This window comes from Homalodisca vitripennis, chromosome 6, assembly GCF_021130785.1.
Source record: "Homalodisca vitripennis isolate AUS2020 chromosome 6, UT_GWSS_2.1, whole genome shotgun sequence".
Taxonomy (NCBI): Eukaryota; Metazoa; Arthropoda; class Insecta; order Hemiptera; family Cicadellidae; genus Homalodisca; species Homalodisca vitripennis.
In genome coordinates this window covers 17,635,263-17,657,315 of record NC_060212.1, presented here as the reverse complement: position 1 = coordinate 17,657,315, position 22,053 = coordinate 17,635,263, and the positions used below count along the sequence as shown (strand labels likewise).

Sequence of the window (22,053 nt, the reverse complement as noted above, 5' to 3'; positions counted from 1 at the left end):
AATCAATTTGGACAACCTATCGTAACAAGGAGCTTATATCGTAGAAGAAGTTATTGAATTCATAAGTCTTCAATAGCAAATTTTAAAGTTATGGGTATTAAGGTAAGTAGAACAATATATCACAATTTCCAATTATATAGTTAAACATTTTGAAAAATAACTTTTTTTCCAACAGAGAGTTTATAAATTACGTTAAATGTAATCATTCAAAGTTATTCCTAATATTGAGCATCTGTTTTATTGCTAGTATTTTTTATTTTAGAATGTGAGCACATAAATAGAAATGACTATTGAACGATGAAACAAAAAGAGGTGACTTACAAAATATATCGATAGCATTGAAAAAGTACCGTGCGCGAATTTACAAGATCAAAGAAATCCAGCTATACGCCAAACAAGGTCTTGCAAAATTAAAACGAGAAAGAGAATATTTATAAAGGAGGATCGAACAAGATGAGTAAGGGGATGAAATGTCTAAGCAGTTCTAAGGCGAAGATATGTCTCCTGCCGACCCCATGGGAGCGACTCCTCTGTAAGGGACCGACTGTGGGGAGTCTCCCTTTAACAGATTAAACTGGCGAGTTTCATTACGTCTGTTGGTACCCCTGCTACGGTTAGTCATCCCTTAGTTTATTGCTTAGTGGCTCACCCCCTCACGCGAGTTTGGAAAGTACGTTGTTCCTGTTACAACGGATGTAAAATATCTTATATATTCTGAGATTTCCCAACGTCGGGTATAAATATGACACATTAAATGACAAAACTCTTAACTTATGAGTACTCTCATAAGCCCATATTATCAATATCATATATTATATATCAGTTCATATATGATATGAACTGCCCATATTATATTATATTGATTATAGATATTACCAATATCTATAATCAATAGCTATAATAAATAGCTAGTATCAATAGCTATAATCAATAGCTAGTATCAATAGCTATAATCAATAGCTATTATTAAATTGTACTTATCACGATTCATACTTACCTCATGACAACCAAGTTATAAGGTTTACGTGTAATTCCACTGATTGCAATATAAGTCCATACCAGTAGGCTGCTGGAGTTTAGTTTAAATTATATATTTTTATTGTCATTTACAGAGTTCCATAAGTGCCTGAATCTCCCATTCTCTTAAGTGCCGCTGTTTGATGCCCAGGTCTGTGCCAAATTCCATAACTAGTGGCGGTATCAACGGTATTGCTGCATGCGAAAGGATCAGCGGCTTTGTCCTATTGGCAGAACTGAGGCGAGAGTAATCGTCCAGACGACATGTCCCTAAAGGGCTCGTCTGGTTTACAGTTAAACCTACACTGGGCACGACACAGCTCTATGGTAACCCTACTGAGTATAGGAGCGGAGATTTTGATCATCCCTACTGATGATCACTTTCCGGAAATGACGATATATTGGGGCAAAAGGTCGGTCAATAGTCTAATTTTCTGCAGAGAATGACTGTTGGGATGGGCGGAGCTCCTGCAATGTTAAAGTCTGTTGCTGGGAGATTACGTTACCGTATCCGCTTAGGCTGGAGGAGAATGTAATTATTCTACTTCCTAGGTGACAAAAGTATAAAGCCAGATATCCCCTTTATGGGAACTAAAAGGAAGGCGGCCCGTAACACTAATCTTATCCAGGCTAAATACCCTGACACTCCGGTAGAAAGTGCCGAGGGGTATCTTCAGCTTCTTGTCCAAACTGAAAAATATAAGATTGTATGACACCGATGGAGGACGTCTTAGATTCGACAAAATATGTAAGAAAGGAGACGACCTGTTTGTTACTTACACAAAGGATGTTCTACGCTAAGTGGATTACACGCCCTGAGTGTGGCCAAGTGTAAGGACGATCACTTTAAGAGGATAATGATATCGTCACTTAAGTGGCATTATATCGCCCCAGAGGTGAAGACAGGGTTTTTGACAGTTCTTATTGAGTTTGGATCTCAATTCTTAGTAACTTCAGAGAGTCACCTCCAGGCGTTTTGTAAAATCCGGAAAAAGTTTTGGAAAAAACTATATACCTAAATTTACAGGTGTTTTGAGAGATAAATTCACCCGACCACCCGAATCCAATTAAAGGAGTAGGTTAAATTGGGAGAACTAATTAGGAACATAATTGTAGGTAAAGCGTTCTTCTTACTATGCCTTTTTAATCCTTTTATCACTCCTTATCCATTTTGTCCTTTCGTGTTGCTAGTGTTGCAAAATATATTATTAGGATTTTGGATTTTGAGAGATTACTAGTGTATCTACATAAGGCATATAAATAAACTGTACTAGCCTAAATATTTGGAAATATCCTTAAATCACAAAAGCACTACTGCTGCGCGTTTAAATAAAGGTATGAGACTTATGTATCCTACAGGATAAATGCCTCACATTAAAAATAAATTGTAAAAATGTTATGCAGTTTGTTGACAGAGACAGCACACAATATTTACTTGTCTATGACTAAAAGCGTAAGAGTGGCCTAACAAATAACAAGAAGGGAGCGGCGGTAAGTACTACATGGAGACGGTGCTGATATTATTTCAGTCTCTGCAGCCTTTTAAAATACGAAAGCCACGAGCAAGGATTAAAACTGCGCGTCCATTAAGGGAACTCAACTATTTCACAGAACTATTGCATCTCCCGGCAACGTCATTATGGGTCAGCCTGCATAAGTTTGGAACTGCATTATCTGAACACTTTTCTCCATTTGAGAATGAAAAAGTTCATAAAAAAACTGTTCCGGTATGTATTATTGGCATTCGACGATATAACGGCAAAAAAACAATATTTTTTTATAAAATTAGGATAATTACTGTATCCTGTAACTTAAAATATATTTCGTTCAATAGAACATCTTCGACATAGAATACAGAATAAGGTGAACACAAATAATCATTAACATACTTTAAACTTTTTTAAATTTCCTTTTAAAAGTGTTTAAAGTATTTTTAAAATAAACTTGAATTACTTCATATACAGTTTTAAATTCAATACGGCCTACCCTATATAGTATGACGAAGTTGGGTTAGATACACAATGTATAACTCAATTATTGCTTCACTGATTATTATGATCTCTGATTTGTTTGAATCATCTCCAAATAAGAAAATAAAAAGGTTTTCTTTTAATAATATAGATTGAAGGATTCTATTCATTGCAATAAACTGTTCCGTTGTAAACACCGTTTATTAAAGCACAACCATATTCACTATTTTCACAGCAAAGAACAATAATGAGACATGCCACAATGGCCTCAAATACACACTTTTGACACATTTGTTTCGTAGCAACTACCTAAATTCAACGTTGGCGTCGGCAACCCCTCGAACCAGAGGTCCTAACACACGTTCAAAGCCGCAAATGCAATTATATTTTAACTACCTGTAGATTAAATAAATAAATTACCTGATGTTCGATGGTTCAATGGCTCTTAACCTGCAACAATAAAGAAAATAAAATTATAGTAAATGTTAGAGATCAGGATTAATCTTAGATAAATACAATAAAGCAATATGATACAAGAGATGGTCGATGGAAAGTAAATAAAACGTCAATAAAGGCCACCATTGACTGTGGGCTAAGTTATAACCACTACTACATATAAACAGCCACACAGGATGATAAATGTGGGTCCCTTGGGCTTCCGCTCCCTTCGGCTCCTCCCCCAGCAACTTGGCAATCTCCTCATTGTTGTTTCATATTGCTGGACTGTGTTGGTTAGCGTGTAAAACTTACAAGGTGACGTAATTTAAATATAATTTACTCTAGGGGGCATTCGATTTAATCTCTTTCAGTGATCTCCAGTTTTTCTTAGATGCCTTTATAACCAGAAAATAATCAATTCGATGAAAAAAAATATCGATGCCTTTTAAAAATCAATACAAGTACTATAATAAACTATATGGTCTGTGTTCCGGGGTGAAACGTTTTATGGAAGACCAGAATACAATTCCCTATTTTGAAGCATTTGCCAAAATTAGTAAACGTAGCTCCTTCACATCAAAGGTTATGTGATTATGGTTACTTACACTTTCGTATATGTATTATAAGAGTCAGCTGTATCACAGTTATCTTAAAATTTTTAACACCGTAAGAGCAATGTTATTCTGCAAACATTTACGCTCTTATTTTTGGTTGTGTGGGACCTGTCTTGGTTAAAAGATATAATTAATACGCGTTGAACGCGTTTTAGTTTTTCTTGTTAAGTTGTTACTTTATAAATATTAAAAGATGGATAGAGAAACATTTTTGGTTTTTTATCATATAACCAATACAAATATTTGAAAATGCGGAAAACATGGAGTACGTATTAATTATACCTTGAAAATGGGAATTCTCCCTGAATTCTACGGCATAAACAAGGCCATAAAATTGCACGGGGTTTAACATCGGTCTTATAGTGTTAAAATCAAAATGGCCGCCAGTCACGGATGGTTGTTAAATAAAACATCAAAAAGCGGAAGAGATTATGAGTTTTTCTCTTCCGAGTTAAACTAAACAAGGGCAATGTTATAATACTTATGACGTCATACAGCCGCGTGTATTATTGATAAAACGAGGCAAGTTATTACAGTACATTATAACCTATTGTTACACAGCAACATGTGATAATGTAAAAACAAATTACAATCCAATAATACCTGGACATTACTGTAAACTTGGATGTGGCGGGTAGACATTATACTGCAAAGTGAGCCGGTGCAGCATACAGTATACTTTGTCCTTTGTTTCACGCGATTATACCACAGTCCACAAAGCAACCAATGGCGACCGACCTTCACCGCATTACATATATCCATCAAGTCTGTAATGTAGCCCCATTCCTGTGACTGGTAAACCACCGCTCCATTACGCTTTGTTGTCTTCAGCAATTGTCTCGCAAACGGAGAAAATGCGCTGTAGTCATACAACAACGCGTTTAGCAAATATGCGATTTCGTATCGTTCCATTATTATCGACCAATTGAAACGTTTACTTTACCTTATTACAGTATGTGTCCTCGTAAGCATAAATGGGTGACAATTACAGAATACCTTAAGTATTGCAAAAATTTCAAACGTGACGTTTCGAGACCTGCTATCTGACTCCTTCTTCAAGTGAAAATTTTTTAAACATTTAAGCGTACAAGACAGTGTTTATCTTGTTATTAAATACACACCTTGTCCGTATATCCGCCCTACAGTCCGTCAGTGAAATACATTTTTATAGAAAGATCCTAAAGACTTGAAACCTCTTTCAAAGGTTCCTCTTGATCCAAAAAAGAACACAATTGATTTTGAGGTAAAAAACTGAAAAAAGCTGTCCGTCTGTCTTTTCCCGCCTGAAAGAGAAATCTTGATTGAAAAGTCCTTCAGGCTTGAAACTTTGTTCTTGTGTTCCTTTCAGTCCAATGTGGAATATAATTTTGTATTATATGTACGAAAATACACGTTATATTAGATCATGTAATAAAACTAGAAATTCTTTTTCATATTTTTACAATTATGTATGGAATGCATATAAAAAATTGTATCTCAAAAGTATAACTATTCCTTAATTGCTTCATAAAAATACTTACCACACATTTTTGTTCTGTGTTTAAAGTTTGTTACTGACGATGAAAGGTTTAGAACGATAACAGGATTTCGGACATTTTCCATCGTTATAGATTATACAAGTATAAAACCTTTTATAGGTATAGTATAGATAAAAGATATAGTGTTATACGTTTTATAACCTATAACGATCTCAAATGTCCAAAAACCAGTTATATTTTTGTTGTTCTTATTTGTAAATTTAACAAAAAAAGTGTCGATTTTGGGCATGGAGAATCCAGATCAAAATTTAACTTGGATTGCGACGTTTACAGTATCAGAGGGCGGTCCTACGCTGCGCAAACCCTGAATATAATTACCATAATTTGACAAGTTAGCTAATTACTCGACACATGTTAAACAAGGCGTCAGTTGTGTTGTGTATGCATATATAGCCCGACATCACCGGGTCGGTATGCATATTAATGTAACTATACACCAATAACAACAGTTTCAATTAAAACAGCGCGCGTTATGCAAAGCGTTAAAGACTGTTTGTCCAAACGTGGAGCGACATTACACCATTGCCAATTATTGTGGTGTGGCCTGCGCTGGTCACGCTACGTGCAAATTATTTGCTACAACTTGTTTTTTTACCTTGTCTGATTTACAGTTCATGAATGGGACTGGGTGGGTGAAATGTGTTTCTCATTTGATTATACCGCTTTCCTCCAACTGTGGTGTGTTAAACAATTTTATTAATCGTGCTAGTTCCAGAAAGATTCAGGATAGTTTTTATAAATCGATTTAAATAAATGCACCTTTTTAAGTTGGAGAAATCATGTCCTAACTGAGAATGTCCACGATACTTCACGGAACATGATCTCCCCCCCGTCCAAAACCCAAAACTACCACACGTTCCAAAATGTATGTATAAAGCGGTTTTAGGAAAGTGTAGATGTCCAAAAACATTCCAGACGTTGAAACTCGGAAAAATGTTTCTTAAAAATATCTCGGCTAAGTTGGCCAGCTTGGTGTGGAATTTCGTTTAAAGATGATGGATTCACGAGTCTTCTTATGTATTTTGGGACAACGAATAATGACCTTCAATACTTAAAAAATTTTCTAAAATGTTGTAACAAACAATAGTTTTGGTATTTCTAACATTTCTATATAAATCGCATGGTTATTTTTCAGTCACCAATTACAAACAAAAGGAAAGCTAAAACAAGTTTGAACTTGGTTGCAAAATTGATGAAATAAATATGTCAACTGACGTCGTTGCCTTGCTTGGTGCGCTATTGCGTTCCATTATGACGCCCGTTAAAACTCTACACAAATACAGAACTCCATTATTTATTAATTTAGACAACATATTTATGTACATTGTGTTCACAAAATTTCCTATAGACAGTCGTTTTGTGTCTCGAACATTTTTTCGAGATTTAAGTACATGAAATTCTCACGGGAAACAAAGTAATAATATTTTAGTTGTCACACAATCTACCTACTTCTTCCTACTGAACTGGAATGACTACTTTATCTGCAGACGGTTATTATTATATGTAATTAAAGTAATAATAAATAAAACTTGAAAAAATAATAGACATTAGACAAGAGAAATAGTAGGCGATTATAGTAATCAACTATGAGTAGAGGACCTGGTAGAAAACTTTGACGTTTTAATTTCTCTTCCCCTTTACTGATTAGCTAATATTTTCAGTTACTGCACAATATAAATTGTTTTCAAGAATATCAGTAAAAAGTCACCTACTTTTTAGTTTAATTTTAGACATGGGTGACATATTCAAGTTGATAAACATCAATGTTCCAAAACTATCAAATTGCTCTAATTAGGTACAAATCTAATGAATGATCCCCTAACTCATATTCCTTAATGTTCCATGTTTTAACTCCCTGTATACAATAATAAAAATATATTAAAAATGCTTTTATTAAAAACTTTAAAATTGAGACAACATATCTACAGTATGGTGGTTGAGGGCGACAGAAATGATATATTAGTACAATGACAGTGGTGAACAAGGACTGTCAGCATTGTGGTTCATTGTAGAGCATTGTTAGCATCATTGTAAAACTTTTCCCTTCCAAATGTCTCTCGTAATATATCTAACGCTGATGAGACAGTAAATGGAAATGTCCGAACATGAATAGAAAATGAAACGAAATAACCTGCAATTTCCGTTTATTTGTTATTCAAGCATTTTTTTCTACTCTGTGGAACTGCTGATTCTGTTACTGTGCAAGCCTAAAGCGTGTTTTACTGGGATATATTCCGTACTGTTGTGAAACACAAAAATGCGATACACTAAATGAATTGTTGTATCACTGAACGATGGCAAATGTCCGAATAAACCTTCACAATCCGTCCATCGTCAAAATTATACAAAATTGTTGGTCTAGTGCTTAAAAGTCAAGAAGTGTTACTATCTTCCTAACTGAAGCAAGAAATTTTCAGGAATTTCAAGTTCTCTCTATAGGATGATTCGTACAAGGAATATTATTGTGGAGGAAATTACTCATCCAAGGTGACTTCACAATACCTGATAAGTGCGAGTATAACAATAGAAGACACGCAAAATCAAACAATATCACTAAACAATATGGCAAACAATATCACAGTCGTAGGTAGTTGATCGGCGAATGCAGACTTGTTGTGACCTATAATCTGTAGCTTATTTTTAATAATTAGTGTTGTGTTTAACAGTAAATGGACTTGACACACAACGTGATGGTTGTGATTCCTGACCGTGTCACAACGCTACGGCATGATTTGTTTATTTTAACATAGTTTGTAATTATGTTTTAGGTTAGTTATTCACCTGAAGAAGAGATCAGATTGTAGATCTCGAAACGTAGTGTTACCGAATTTTTTGGTATTACTCAGCGATGGCAAATGTACGTGAAATCCTGTTACCTTCAATATCACTTACAAAGTTCCTCATTTAATTTCACAAGTTGACCCCTAATAACTATTTTTCTCAGAAGTGGGATTTCAAAATAGATCCTATTCATAAACCATTTTATTTCTGATCTGAACTAATAAAGTCATGTCAAAATGACTCAAAAGAGTTCTTGGTTGTTTAAATAACAACGACAAAATAAATCCTGTTGACCAACCTTTTTCTGGAGTCTGAACTAATAAAGACGAACCAAAATGAGCAAAAGTTCTTGTTTGCTATTTAAATGTTATTTAAGTTTTTACTCATATTCCATAAAAGAGAAGCGCTACATTCACGTAAACCACTGTGCGAAACGACACAACTCCGGTCTGTTTGTAAGGATAACAATTGGATAACAAGCAAGGAGAGGACGACGCGACACGATGTCGAGTTATTGTAAGGACGTCGAGTTATTGGAGGAATGTACAATAAACTGCAGCCAGTCACGTAAATCACTGTGTGAAACGACACAACCCCGGTCTGTTTGTAAGGATAACAATTGGATAACAAGCAAGGAGAGGACGACGCGACACGATGTCGAGTTATTGTAAGGACGTCGAGGTATTGGAGGAATGTACAATAAACTGCAGCTAGTCACGTAAATAACTGTGTGAAACGACACAACTCCGGTCTGTTTGTAAGGATAACAATTGGATAACAAGCAAGGAGAGGACGACGGACGCGACACGATGTCGAGTTATTGTAAGGACGCCGAGGTATTGGAGGAATGTACAATAAACTGCAGCCAGTCACGTAAATCACTGTGTGAAACTACACAACTCCGGTCTGTTTGTAAGGATAACAATTGGATAACAAGCAAGGAGAGGACGACGCGACACGATGTCGAGTTATTGTAAGGATGCCGAGGTATTGGAGGAATGTACAATAAACTGCAGCCAGTCACGTAAATCACTGTGTGAAACGACACAACTCCGGTCTGTTTGTAAGGATAACAATTGGATAACAAGCAAGGAGAGGACGACGCGACACGATGTCGAGTTATTGTAAGGATGCCGAGGTATTGGAGGAATGTAAAATAAACTGCAGCCAGTCACGTAAATCACTGTGTGAAACGACACAACTCCGGTCTGTTTGTAAGGATAACAATTGGATAACAAGCAAGGAGAGGACGACGCGACACGATGTCGAGTTATTGTAAGGATGCCGAGGTATTGGAGGAATGTACAATAAACTGCAGCCAGTCACGTAAATCACTGTGTGAAACGACACAACTCCGGTCTGTTTGTAAGGATAACAATTGGATAACAAGCAAGGAGAGGACGACGCGACACGATGTCGAGTTATTGTAAGGACGCCGAGGTATTGGAGGAATGTACAATAAACTGCAGCCAGTCAGGGTATTGTAAGGAATCCGACTGCGTTCCTACAAACATAACGGTACTTGAAAACCTCCCCTGGTGAATGTTATGAATGCAATTTTCAACTTTTCAACTAACCAGCCTACCGACTACCATATTGCTTTCAAATGGGCAGCCTGAATGAATCTGAATGCAACATATGTGGTTTACTGATATTGAATACAGAACGCAGTATATGTCTTGCCCGATAACCTATTAGGACTCAATTGTAGTATTAATTTCGTTTATGCCTGCTTCTGTAATGATATTTTTGTTCATAACGAGTTAATGAATTGTGCAATTAATTATATTATTTACGATTGATTTGTTACGGCTATTTGATATTTTACGGAATTAAAGTTTATTTAATACACTTAATACAAATCGCCTCTTTAAACTTACTGGCTAGTACTGATCTCTGCAAAGTTCTTCAAAATAACTTATTAATAGTTATATGTTAATCATAGCTAGACATAATCAACTATAACAACCTTGTTCAAGTATACAGCACTCAAGTAGTACGAGTATTTTCTTTTCTACCTTAAGCGTTATGTGTTCATAATCAGTCGGTAGAATTCTAATCATCATAGTTTCAGAATTCCGATAATCATGGTTTCTTAGCTTCAGTTTAAAAAAATGTAGAAATATTAGATTGATAATGTGACAGTGGTAGCACAGTAGTCAAGTTACTTAATAGCAGTTTACGTCTTTGTCAATTTGTGGGAGCCATAACGTGAAAGTGGTAGCGTAATAGTTCAGTTACGTAATAGCAGTTTACGTCTTTGTCAATTTGTGGGAGCCATAACGTGACAATGGTAGCGTAATAGTTCAGTTACGTAATAGCAGTTTACGTCTTTGTCAATTTGTGGGAGCCATAACGTGACAGTGGTAGCGTAATAGTTCAGTTACGTAATAGCAGTTTACGTCTTTGTCAATTTGTGGGAGCCATAACTTGACAGTGGTAGCGTAACAGTTCAGTTACCTAATAGCAGTTTACGTCTTTGTCAATTTGTGGGAGCCATAACGTGACAGTGGTAGCGTAATAGTTCAGTTACGTAATAGCAGTTTACGTCTTTGTCAATTTATGGGAGCCATAACTTGACAGTGGTAGCGTAACAGTTCAGTTACCTAATAGCTGTTTACGTCTTTGTCAATTTGTGGGAGCCATAACTTGACAGTGGTAGCGTAACAGTTCAGTTACCTAATAGCAGTTTACGTCTTTGTCAATTTGTGGGAGCCATAACTTGACAGTGGTAGCGTAACAGTTCAGTTACCTAATAGCAGTTTACGTCTTTGTCAATTTGTGGGAGCCATAACTTGACAGTGGTAGCGTAACAGTTCAGTTACCTAATAGCTGTTTACGTCTTTGTCAATTTGTGGGAGCCATAACTTGACAGTGGTAGCGTAACAGTTCAGTTACCTAATAGCAGTTTACGTCTTTGTCAATTTGTGGGAGCCATAACTTGACAGTGGTAGCGTAACAGTTCAGTTACCTAATAGCTGTTTACGTCTTTGTCAATTTGTGAGAGCCATAACGTGACAGTGGTAGCGTAATAGTTCAATTACGTAATAGCAGTTTCAGTTTACGTCTTTGTCAATTTGTGGGAGCCATAACTTGACAGTGGTAGCGTAACAGTTCAGTTACCTAATAGCAGTTTACGTCTTTGTCAATTTGTGGGAGCCATAATGTGACAGTGGTAGCGTAATAGTTCAGTTACGTAATAGCAGTTTCCGTCCAGCACAGCTAATATCAAAGTAGCACAGCCATAACGTGGTGTATTAACAATATTCATATAAGTCCAAACATATATTTTATACCAAATATTTTGACGTGACAACGTCTTAAATTAGGTTGCGGCTCGGAGTCACTCATGAAAAAGTGTAACGCCCGGTAACGTTACGATGCCCGTCCAGTGGGTCCGCCGCACGGGATCCGCACGGGATAAAGCAGATAACTGTGGGTCCGCCGCACGGGATAAAGCAGATAACTATGTTTATTCGTGAAAATGTGGAGTGCTTAGATTCGTCATTTACAACAACTACAACAATAAAGGTAAATAATTGTACACTGATATTTCATTATCGTAAACTATGATTGATTGATTGATTAATTGTTAGATTGACACAAAAGTTGAGAAACTGAGTTTATAGGTTATGTCATACTATTGACAAATGTTGATAGTGTTAAGTAAATTATTAGTTTAAATCACTCTGCAATCAATCGTAATTCAGTCGATTGAGAAGAAACAGCGCGTATTTCTAGTCAAACATTTAAAATAACAAATTATAACCTCTAACCTGTCATAACAGTGCGACCAAACAAACGAACTAAACCGACCAATCACCACGCGCGGAGTTAGAATTTAACTGTGTTTAGCAAGAATTTCAAATTCCAATTTTTTATTCAACTTTACCATTTACAATAACAAATTTTAATTAATTTCAAATTATGTACAATGTTTTAGTAAACAAAATATATTTCTATAGTTAAAATTTGTGCAATTCTTATTTTCATTCAATTCCTTGTTCCTATTGTGCAATTTAATAATATTCATATCAATAAATATTCTACCGAGAAAAAGACGTTGTCACGTAAAATCTTCGCCCGTAAAACCGACTTTACAGGCAACCATTTTTCCATCATTTTTATATTTTTTAACAAATATTCTGTCTTTAAATTTTGTTTTTATGTGATTATACATAATAAATCAACCAATAAATGCTATTGTAGACGCAACATCCAAATTTCACATGTTTTTAGTATGGAGTATATCGCTAATTAACGTATATTATGGTGGATATCATGGTAATAATAAATTCCAATATCAATAAATCAATTCAGTTTAAATGGTAACCTAGCCATAGTGCAATTAAGAATGCCTCAAAACCTTCTCAATACACGTTTTTCTATATTTACAGGCATGCAATCTCAAGTAATATACTTTCTACAAGCCATTTCGTGATTTTGACTCCACGGCGATGACATATTATCCCCACTACTATAGTATCCCCCTCCCATATTGGAAATGATCAATAGCAGTGACTACAACGAGCGTATCAGAACGAGCTAGTTGTGGAGGTTGTGGTTTCCCATAAATGAGAGGCCTAGATGGAGTGATGCAAACATCAGAGAGGATGGATATAGTGTTGATACCGCCAACTATTGACCAATCTCCAACTCTCCACAAAACTAACAGCCATCTCTGTGCCTGACGCAGTAGATGGCATTGGAATGACACACGTTCAGGAATTACGTGTATATACTAGTATTTACTGGTATAGAAATATTTAAATCCAAGTTTATTTTTCGATTAAAGTATAGGCGCATTTAAAAATTATACATCATGTAAAATGAGTAACACTTCTATTAAGCAGCCTAATGCCTTTAATGTTCAATTAAAAGTTCTTTTAGATATAATCCCTAAAAGGGCCCTTTATAAGTGTTATATTTGTAAATAAGTTTCATTATTTCTTGTAAAAAAATTACATATAACGTAATAATACTTTTTCTCGAGAAGTATATTTTTATATAATTTATTTTATAATATTATTACTTATTATTTTTATATGCATTTCTCTACCAGGTGCACGCAATATAAAAAGGCCATTTTAGAGGATAAATTAATATCTTGTAATTAAACTTTAAAAATTGAAACATCAAAACAACTCCCCGAAGTTCTTAATCTAAGATAACCGAAGTAACATTGGTAAGGTGGGAAGCGTTGAGTAAATTTGAATGATGAGTTCTTGAAGGTGAATGATGCTTAGAGTAAGAGACGATGACTCCAGATTCCAGGAGTCAAGTCCTAAGAGGAAGATGCACTGGAGCTGAAAGTCATCATTCACAATTAATCAAACCTTCCCACCATACTTACCGTAGGTGTTGAAACCTCGGTTGCTCCAGTGCGCTTAGAGATTGTGTCTATAACATCGTAGTGCACTCAGTTTTGTACCTGATGAGACAATGAGAATACCTCTTCTCCGGGTATAAATTACACTATAGGCCTACTTGTAGTCTAGGTGACTCTGACGTTGAAGTTATATATTTTTATATCATTAATGTTTTAGTACAACCTAAACATCTCTTATCAGATAGGACACTCCTACAGTATAAGACTTCAACATTAACACTTTTATCTAGTAGCTAGACGGTGATAACATTATTGTTTACGTGGTTAGATGTAAGTGTATCAAGGCAATAAAAGTATAAACCGCGATAAAATCACCCTTTCATAATTTTAACCCTTCCGATACCCTCATATTTTGACCTCAACCAAATGTAGTGTGGCTGACGATCAATTTGTTTCTTAGGTAAAATTCCTGTACCTGTTTGAAGAAAACATGGAACATGGACACTTTTGTCAAATTATAATACACGAGTGGGTATATAATTTGAAACTGAGCAAGGAATCCAGAAAAAATTGGGGATCCATTACTTACGCCCCGTACCCTCCGCCGCGCCGCAGACAAACCGATATAATCGAAAATTGCGCGTGCAGAACCAAGAGAAAAGTTTAATTGCGCAGCAGAGCCGTTAATAACGGGAGGCAAGTTGTGGTATAATAGTGCTTACAATGACTTTAACCTCGGAGGCCACGGTGAGTTATAATTCTCCGCGTTATTCTGTGCGGTACGGCGGGTGTCCCCACTGTAGCATTACAACGCCATTTTACGGTTTAGTTGCATTGTAACACTGTTTGAACGTGGTCCTGTAGTTGCAGTGATTTAGAACTGTAACACTGCTATAGGCTTGAAATGCACGGGGACTACAATACGTCACAGTTCACTTAATCCATTCTGCAAACATTTAACCTCTTCCAACTCTTACATTTATATACTTTGAAAATGTACAGTTTTAAATGTAATCATCATAGAGTAAGAGTTATAGAAATGGCTTTCATATTTTCGATGCATCTCAAATTGTGTTTCAATCCATCAACGAAGTGAATGTTATCATTTTTATCCACGTTTTTCAGCTTCCCCAATCAACGATTTAGGAAGAATGATCAATCTATCAATTAGCTAATATACGGCTAATATAAGCAATATATGGATACGTTACACCTTTGATCGTATTAGTTACAATTGATCAAATTATTCTACGGAGTTGGTGTTCTAAGATCCGACGCTAGGACCTCTGATTGTTGCCGCTCACGTATTTATTACACGAGCCTTATTTCCACAGAAAGTAGTTAAATTCTTAATGTTACGTGCCTCAATTTATAGCATTAAATAAGTTGTTAACTAATGCAACTATCAAACATTAAACTTTGTTCCAAGTTGTATCAACACGTTGATACGTAACTGGCTTGACCCAAATTTAGTTAAGGAAAATTTATAAACAAATCGACTACTTTTTCACTCTTCAATTGTTCTAAATTTAATTATGATCTTGGTTAATTTGGAGCTACAATAAAAAAAGTTCCAGAAGAAAATGGGAGCAATAATTTGCAGTCAACGAGAAAAGTCTGTTTCTCCAAAGTAACACTGAACATCATGGTACTAAAGCCACGCTGCTAGGTGGGTAAACACTTTCTACTTGTGGTAGAAACCTGCACAAGAAGCAAGTATATAATTGAAATAACACATGGAAAATAACTCCAATATTATTACTGTACTGGAACTGTCTGCAACTGATGTAAAAGCGGACGGTAATTTGTAAGAAACACGATCTGCAAATGTTTGCTCTCTTCTCTACAACTCCCCGTCTCCCGGGTGCCTTTCATTATTTACTAATAATTGACTTTATCCTGTATCAGGTCTTCAAGTTTCTAATCTCTTCTTTTGTTTCAATCGTTGGTGTTGTCTATTAGTTTAAAAAAGCCGTAATTTAAGAATTCCATAAATTAGTGAGCTACCGTAGAAGATGCTTTTTACCTTTAAGAGTGTTTCACGTCTTATGTTAATAAATTATAGTAAAAAAGGGGATTGGCCTCTCCTTAAAAAATTGTATTTTTACAAAGTTGTTAAACAAACTATATAAGTGTCCGATGCCATAGCCATACATAACACGTATCTGTCAAACCTGTATACTGGATGAAATATATAGGTAGCACTGGTGATATGGCTCCGGATTTAGTAGGCGTTGACTGGGCAGTGGCTTGGTCTAATGGGTACAGCCCTTCTCGCTAGATAACCAGATCAAGCAACGGCGAGCTTGTCGGATCCTTGGATGGGTGACCGCCGAGACACTTCTCAGTCCGCCTCCCCGGTGGACATCTCGCATGTTCCCACTATGACGCTGGGCCTCAATTTGTGTTACAGAAAACTTATTTGTGAGAATATCCAATTACAAATCCAATCACCCCCTCAGTGCTGCTTGACTGTAATACAATGTTATTACAAGACACACCACATGCCAGGCTTCTCCAAGTTTCATGCAAGACTTCACGTCTATAGCTAATTTCATTATTGATATGTCTTGCATACAGAATTACAGACCATTATACAAAAAATACACTTTACATAACTCCAGCAGACACAAGGGAAATAGTGCCAGTTTTTACATAGGTTTGAACAACGTTTAGCTAAATCCCAAAGGACATTAAAACACCAAAGATCAAATTTTTGCCTATTGATAAGCGAAATTTTTGGCTAAATGTAATAATCTACAAATAAAACGTTTCTTGAGATAAAGTGCGTATAGTTGGTTAGGCTAGACATGTTAGTACGACACGTGATAAAACTCGGTTTCTTTATAAATTTATTGATCCTACAATTTTCCTCCCGTTTCCAACTTAGAAAACTATAATAACTATAATAAACTATAATAATGTAAAAATGTTTATCCAACGGTTAAACAAATATTAGGGAGTGATAGAGAGGTGAAGGTTCATGCAAACGTCCATGGGTTGGTTCGTATTCCAAATATCGCATGGAGAGACTGACATAGAGAGAAAAATAAAATTTTTCCAGTCCCTCTGGATAGGCTTCACTAACGCTCAGGCGACAAATGCTTTTTTAACAATATTTGTTTGCTTTTTACACGTATTTGTTTCACGCAGTTAGCTGAATTTATTGCATTGTCGTTCGGACGCTGAATGTTATATTGGCGGAAGGAAATCTCGACTTCGTGGGCAGAATAAACAAGTGGAGGTTAATGTTTTTATAAGTACCGTCTCGGACTCAGTCTTAAGGAGGGAGGAAGGAGGGAGGGAGGGGATGAACAGATGACATTCGGTATTGTGCCGCAGCTGCTCTGTGTATTGGGGATCAATTTGACGCTCCTTATATTGGGCCAGAAACCGCGGTTAATCCGTCAAGCCGTTATCAAGTGTAAAATTTGGTGTTTCTCATTAGTCAGAGAAAAATAAATAGTGCTAAAATATTGTCAGAGACTTACTTATTTCACATCGAAACAGCTTTGTCCTCAACGCTAGGTTCTTTTTAAGTGTCATAATTCCAGCAATCGTATTCAAAATGAAAATAAATAATAATTTGTGTAAGACTTATTTTGCGTTAATTTAAAAAAAAATGTTGGGTAAATTGTTAGCATAGCTAAATTTTGAGTTTTCGTAATTTAAACAGTTAACCTTTAAAAACATGGCTTGTATGCAAGAGTAAATTTAATTGTACATTTATTAAAAACATGCCATTTATAGAATAGTTGTCAAAGAATTATATGTCGAATTTAATGAAACTCTAAATATTCGCAAATGTGCGTAATAATATTGTCTGAATTGTCAATCTGAATCAGCTTAATTATTGTATAACATTCATGAACAAGTTTGTTAGAAATATGCGTTCTACGTTTTGTGGATATTTTCAAATATTTATTTTTGTATAATTTCTTTTACAAAACGTATTTTTATTTTCGAGATTAAAAAAAGTACAACTACCATTCTATTAAGGACCTTCGGACACTTGCTGGTACTGTCACACTTAAGTTATTTTAATAAAATAAAAAATCAGCATGTTAGTAGGTTAAGACATAGACTAAATCGATAGTTAAGACAAAAAGTCCACAAGTTAAAGAATATACAAACTTGGTGTTTGTCATGCATCATGGTGGAGTTCCATGATGAATACAGTATTTAAATTGTGAAATTTCACTAAACCGACCTGAAGGGGATAAAAGGGAGGAACGAAATGGGGCAAGTTTGTCATTGTGATAAATAATCCAAGAGCGTGGACAGAGATAATTGCGTGAGGTCCTCACAGTGCATTGTCACGTCAGGCGGTTCTTTGAACATTTAAATAAATACCCAGGAAACATTTTCCTCTTTTTGAGGCCATTTAAAATTTTCATTTATAAAGATAGTACAAGACATACACAAAACAAGGTGGAATATTAGTGGTAATTAATCACGACATTAACCCTCCAATTTATAGCACAAGATAATTTTTGTACCATGATAATACTGCCATTCTTTTCAAAAATTAACTTTAAATATTAAGAGTTGCTAGTGACAAGATGTAAATTACAAAACAATTAAGGCCTAAAATAAATATTTCATTTTAATTAGTATGCATCTGATAAAAACATTTCCAAACGACTATCTCTTATGTATCTTATAATTGTACTAATTGTAAACGACCAATTTTTAAGGATCTACTTTTAAGCCTTATTCTATCCGTCTTCATGGACTACTGACTTTTGCGAGGATCTTGTGAATTAGAATACGACGGAGAGTCGATACAGTACAATGATATGTAGCGTACGCGAATTATCTCCATATAAATCAGATCCAAAGTCTGATGGCATCCATAAGAAGTTTAGAAAACAAACATTTTTGCAAACAGTTTATCTTGAAAAAATAAAACTGCCCGTTATCTTAAAATTCCTAATTTCAACTTGTACCTTATGAAATAATAATTTAGAAATCCAAGGTATCGAAACATTGTTTTGAGAAACACGTCTTTTTGATCATCCTTAAAAGTTCAACTTAAATAAACTAACATAATAATATTTTGAAATTTAACTACAAAATGTGTTTAAAAGCTGTCACCTTTTTAGGTCAATTACGGGTTCCTGTTATAAATGATTTAACTTTCAATTTACAAGAACACAGCCGAAGGACAAATTTATTTCAATCAATCATAGAAGAAGATGTTTACGATGTGCCCTCGTTGTTCCTTTGTACCGTCCTATAACTGCTAGAACTAGAACGAGAAACAAACGATGAACGACAGTTTACGCTACGCTTAACTGATCAGTCAGGAAATGGATTGGCGCCGTGAGGCTTTCCTTGAACATTGTTTCACATTTTTCCACTTAAGATTGTATCTTCTTTCCTCTTGAGCGGCTTAACACTAGAAAGCAGAACTTTCGTTACTGATAAACATAAAGAAGCATTGCCACTCTAAATTTACTTATTATTTTTGAGTCTTTTAATTCTACATTTTTATACGTCTTAAATAGTTTTACATGTTCAGAAATAGTATTTATCTTATTAAAATTAATCATTTATGTCTCATTTAAAACAAACATACAGACAAAAAAGGTAAGAGCACATCATTTTCATGTCCAACATACACAAAAATTTAAGATTAAATACCTACAGATTCACACAGATGTACGTTTTTACAATTGTTACAGATTTTAAGTAATCAATATGCTCTCTAGGTTTGTGTCCTCATTCTAAACTAGGAGGAATCTTAATTTGAGCAAGAAACAGTGCAAAGATTTAAGGCAATGCAGAGGTACGACACACCACATGTCGCGTTGCAGGCTTTGCTAAGGTTGCATGCCAAATTCTAACCCTACAGCTCATTTCATTCTTGCAGACAGACATACGATCATACAGAATAAGCATTTACATCCCTCTCCCCCACACCGGAAAGAAATTGTGCCAGCCTAAGGAGAGACAGGATTCAATAACGTTCACCAGAATCCCATGGGTGGTAAACTATCATATAACTTAATCTTGTACATTTATAATTTAAGCTTAATGCAAAACTTCAAGTTTATATCGTGCGAACATGCTGAATAATGTTTTTACAGTCCCACGAGTGATAGGCTTCGCTAACGCTCAGCCAATAACATTCGTACTCTCTCGTTTTAACATCATTGACATAAGTGAGGTACTAGTGATTATAAAATGGTATCTAACGGATGCTATTCAATGTTAAGGGGTACATCGGTAACGTCTCCAGAATCGTTTTGATGTGAGAGTAGTTTTGATTTATACTGTCTCACACTACTGCTAGAATTCGGAGTGAGAAAAAAAATCAGAAAGACACAATCAAATTCATAATTTCTTGTATGAAATCCAAAGTATCTGTGTCTTTGAACCTTAAGAACGACTCCAAAATTATACTTTAAACTAAGTGTTTTATTGTCATAGTGGATACTTTGAATTAATAAAACATAGTCTTCTAGAATTTCTAGCATTAATTAGAATGTCTAATTCTGTACGAAGCACCTGATAACGTAAAGGAACTAAATGAAGTAATATTGTAGAGTACACTTTGTTAATTGTTTTAAATGCCAAATTAAATTCCATCACTCTTGATTTTAAAAACTGATAAATTTGATGGGGAAAATTTGAGGAACAAACTAAAGAAGACTGAGAGAGCAGTATGCGTTTACTTTATAAAGAAGCGAGGGCTCAGAAAGTCCAGTCGGCTTAGGCGCGTCATTCTTCTTGTGTCAGCCCGGATAAACGGTTTAAGCCTCAGACCTCAGTCAAGGAGAGACGGCTGGGTCTTGCAAGAAGTTGAGAAACCGAACTGATAAGCGGGTCAGTTGATGTCGATTGCAATTCACCATATTTTAATCGCCACCCCGAACTGAACGTCACACATTCGCAGTCCACAATGGACGAAATACACCGATAAATATTCAACAGGGTGACATAAAGAGGAAAGTTCGGGCCAAAAATAGGCCGGCGCCGCAAATTTTCGAGGGTAGCGAATGGAAACAATGAGAGAACGCCAGATTCAGTGCCCGCTCTGCCCGTTGATGTGACAGATTATTGTCATTGTGGTAACGCACCCATGGCTTCCTCCCTCTATACAGCGAAGCTACACAAAGACTGTCGGCCAACCAATTATTGCTGGATTTGTCTGCTGTTTCACAGTCTCGTTGTGTTGATTCCCATTCATAAAACGTGGTGAATTTAACTAAGGCCACGCTTGTTCCTCCAATTAACACTGTTGTAAATTGTTATAATTGTTATGCAAAACTTCGAACTACAGTAGATTTAGTGTTTTCGCCCAGGGTCTAAAATGACAGTTTAAGGGTCAAACACACTCGTGAAAATCCATACAAGTTTTAAATAAACTGCGAACATGTTCTTGAGACTGGGATCGGTGTAAACATTTGCCTCGGGACGCACCCACAACAGATCATTGTACCTGTGGGAATTATCTAATAAATAAAGCATTTCAATGAGTACGGAAAACAAAGAACTGGCAAAGACGCTAGTTGTTTGCGTTAAGGTCGAGGTATGGAAGGAATGTACAATAAACTACAGGGAGTCTGTGAATATTTTAGGAGCAGCGTTCTCGGAAACAACGGTTGTTTGTAAGACTATGTAGAAGTTTGTTCTTACGGTACAATTATGTGTCTGGTTACAATTCACGATATTCTACGCTCTCGAGGCGGTAGGAATAAAATTAAGATGAAGTAATACATGGAGAATACTGTTAAAATAGTTCTTGTCGAACAATACTACATAACTTTTAAATGATGTCCAAAGCATATCACATTATGGTCAGTTTTATTACGTTTTGGTGTTTAATTGATTTAACAGGTGAAAATAGTAATTTTAAAAATATTTTCGATCATTACCCCTTTTTTATCGCAAGATAGCCGGATCAAGCAACGTCGAACGTGGCTGCTGCTTGGATGGGTGACCGCTGAGCGATCCTGTCCTTGCAAGCGGTTCGCCTCCCCGAACATTGGTGGTGGTTCGGATGTCACCTTTAAGCCGTTGGTCCTCAGGTTAAGTGTCAGAGATGGATTCTTAGCCCTAATTTCGCCTGGTAAAATAAGACATCTTTACTTTACTTTACTTCACATTTTTAAAATATTTTCAATATGTGCAATGAATGCGCAGTTTTCCAAAATAATTTTACATTTTTACAAACGATGTACCGAAAAAAGTCTACTTCGATTTGTGAATGTTGAGTTAAGCTCCAGTTCACCTTCCTATTAGTGCAGCATTGGCATCTGAAGCTGTCTAAGACTTAACTCCTGGAATCTGGAGTCGGATTCGTCTGAAAAGATCTAAAAAAAGTCGACGGCGAAGAAGCTCAAAATGAACTCGTAGTA

At 35.8% G+C, this 22,053-nt stretch overlaps 1 protein-coding gene across 4 annotated transcripts in view; it reads right to left on the bottom strand.

Annotated features, from left to right (window-relative positions):
• Positions 1-22,053, bottom strand: part of LOC124364151 (irregular chiasm C-roughest protein) — a 393,724-nt gene that overhangs the window by 141,327 nt on the left and 230,344 nt on the right. For all 4 annotated transcript variants that reach the window (XM_046819395.1, XM_046819397.1, XM_046819396.1 and 1 more), the window contains exon 4: positions 3,408-3,437. The gene's annotated coding sequence lies outside the window, so the exon portion shown is untranslated. The remainder of the gene's footprint in view (positions 1-3,407; positions 3,438-22,053) is intronic.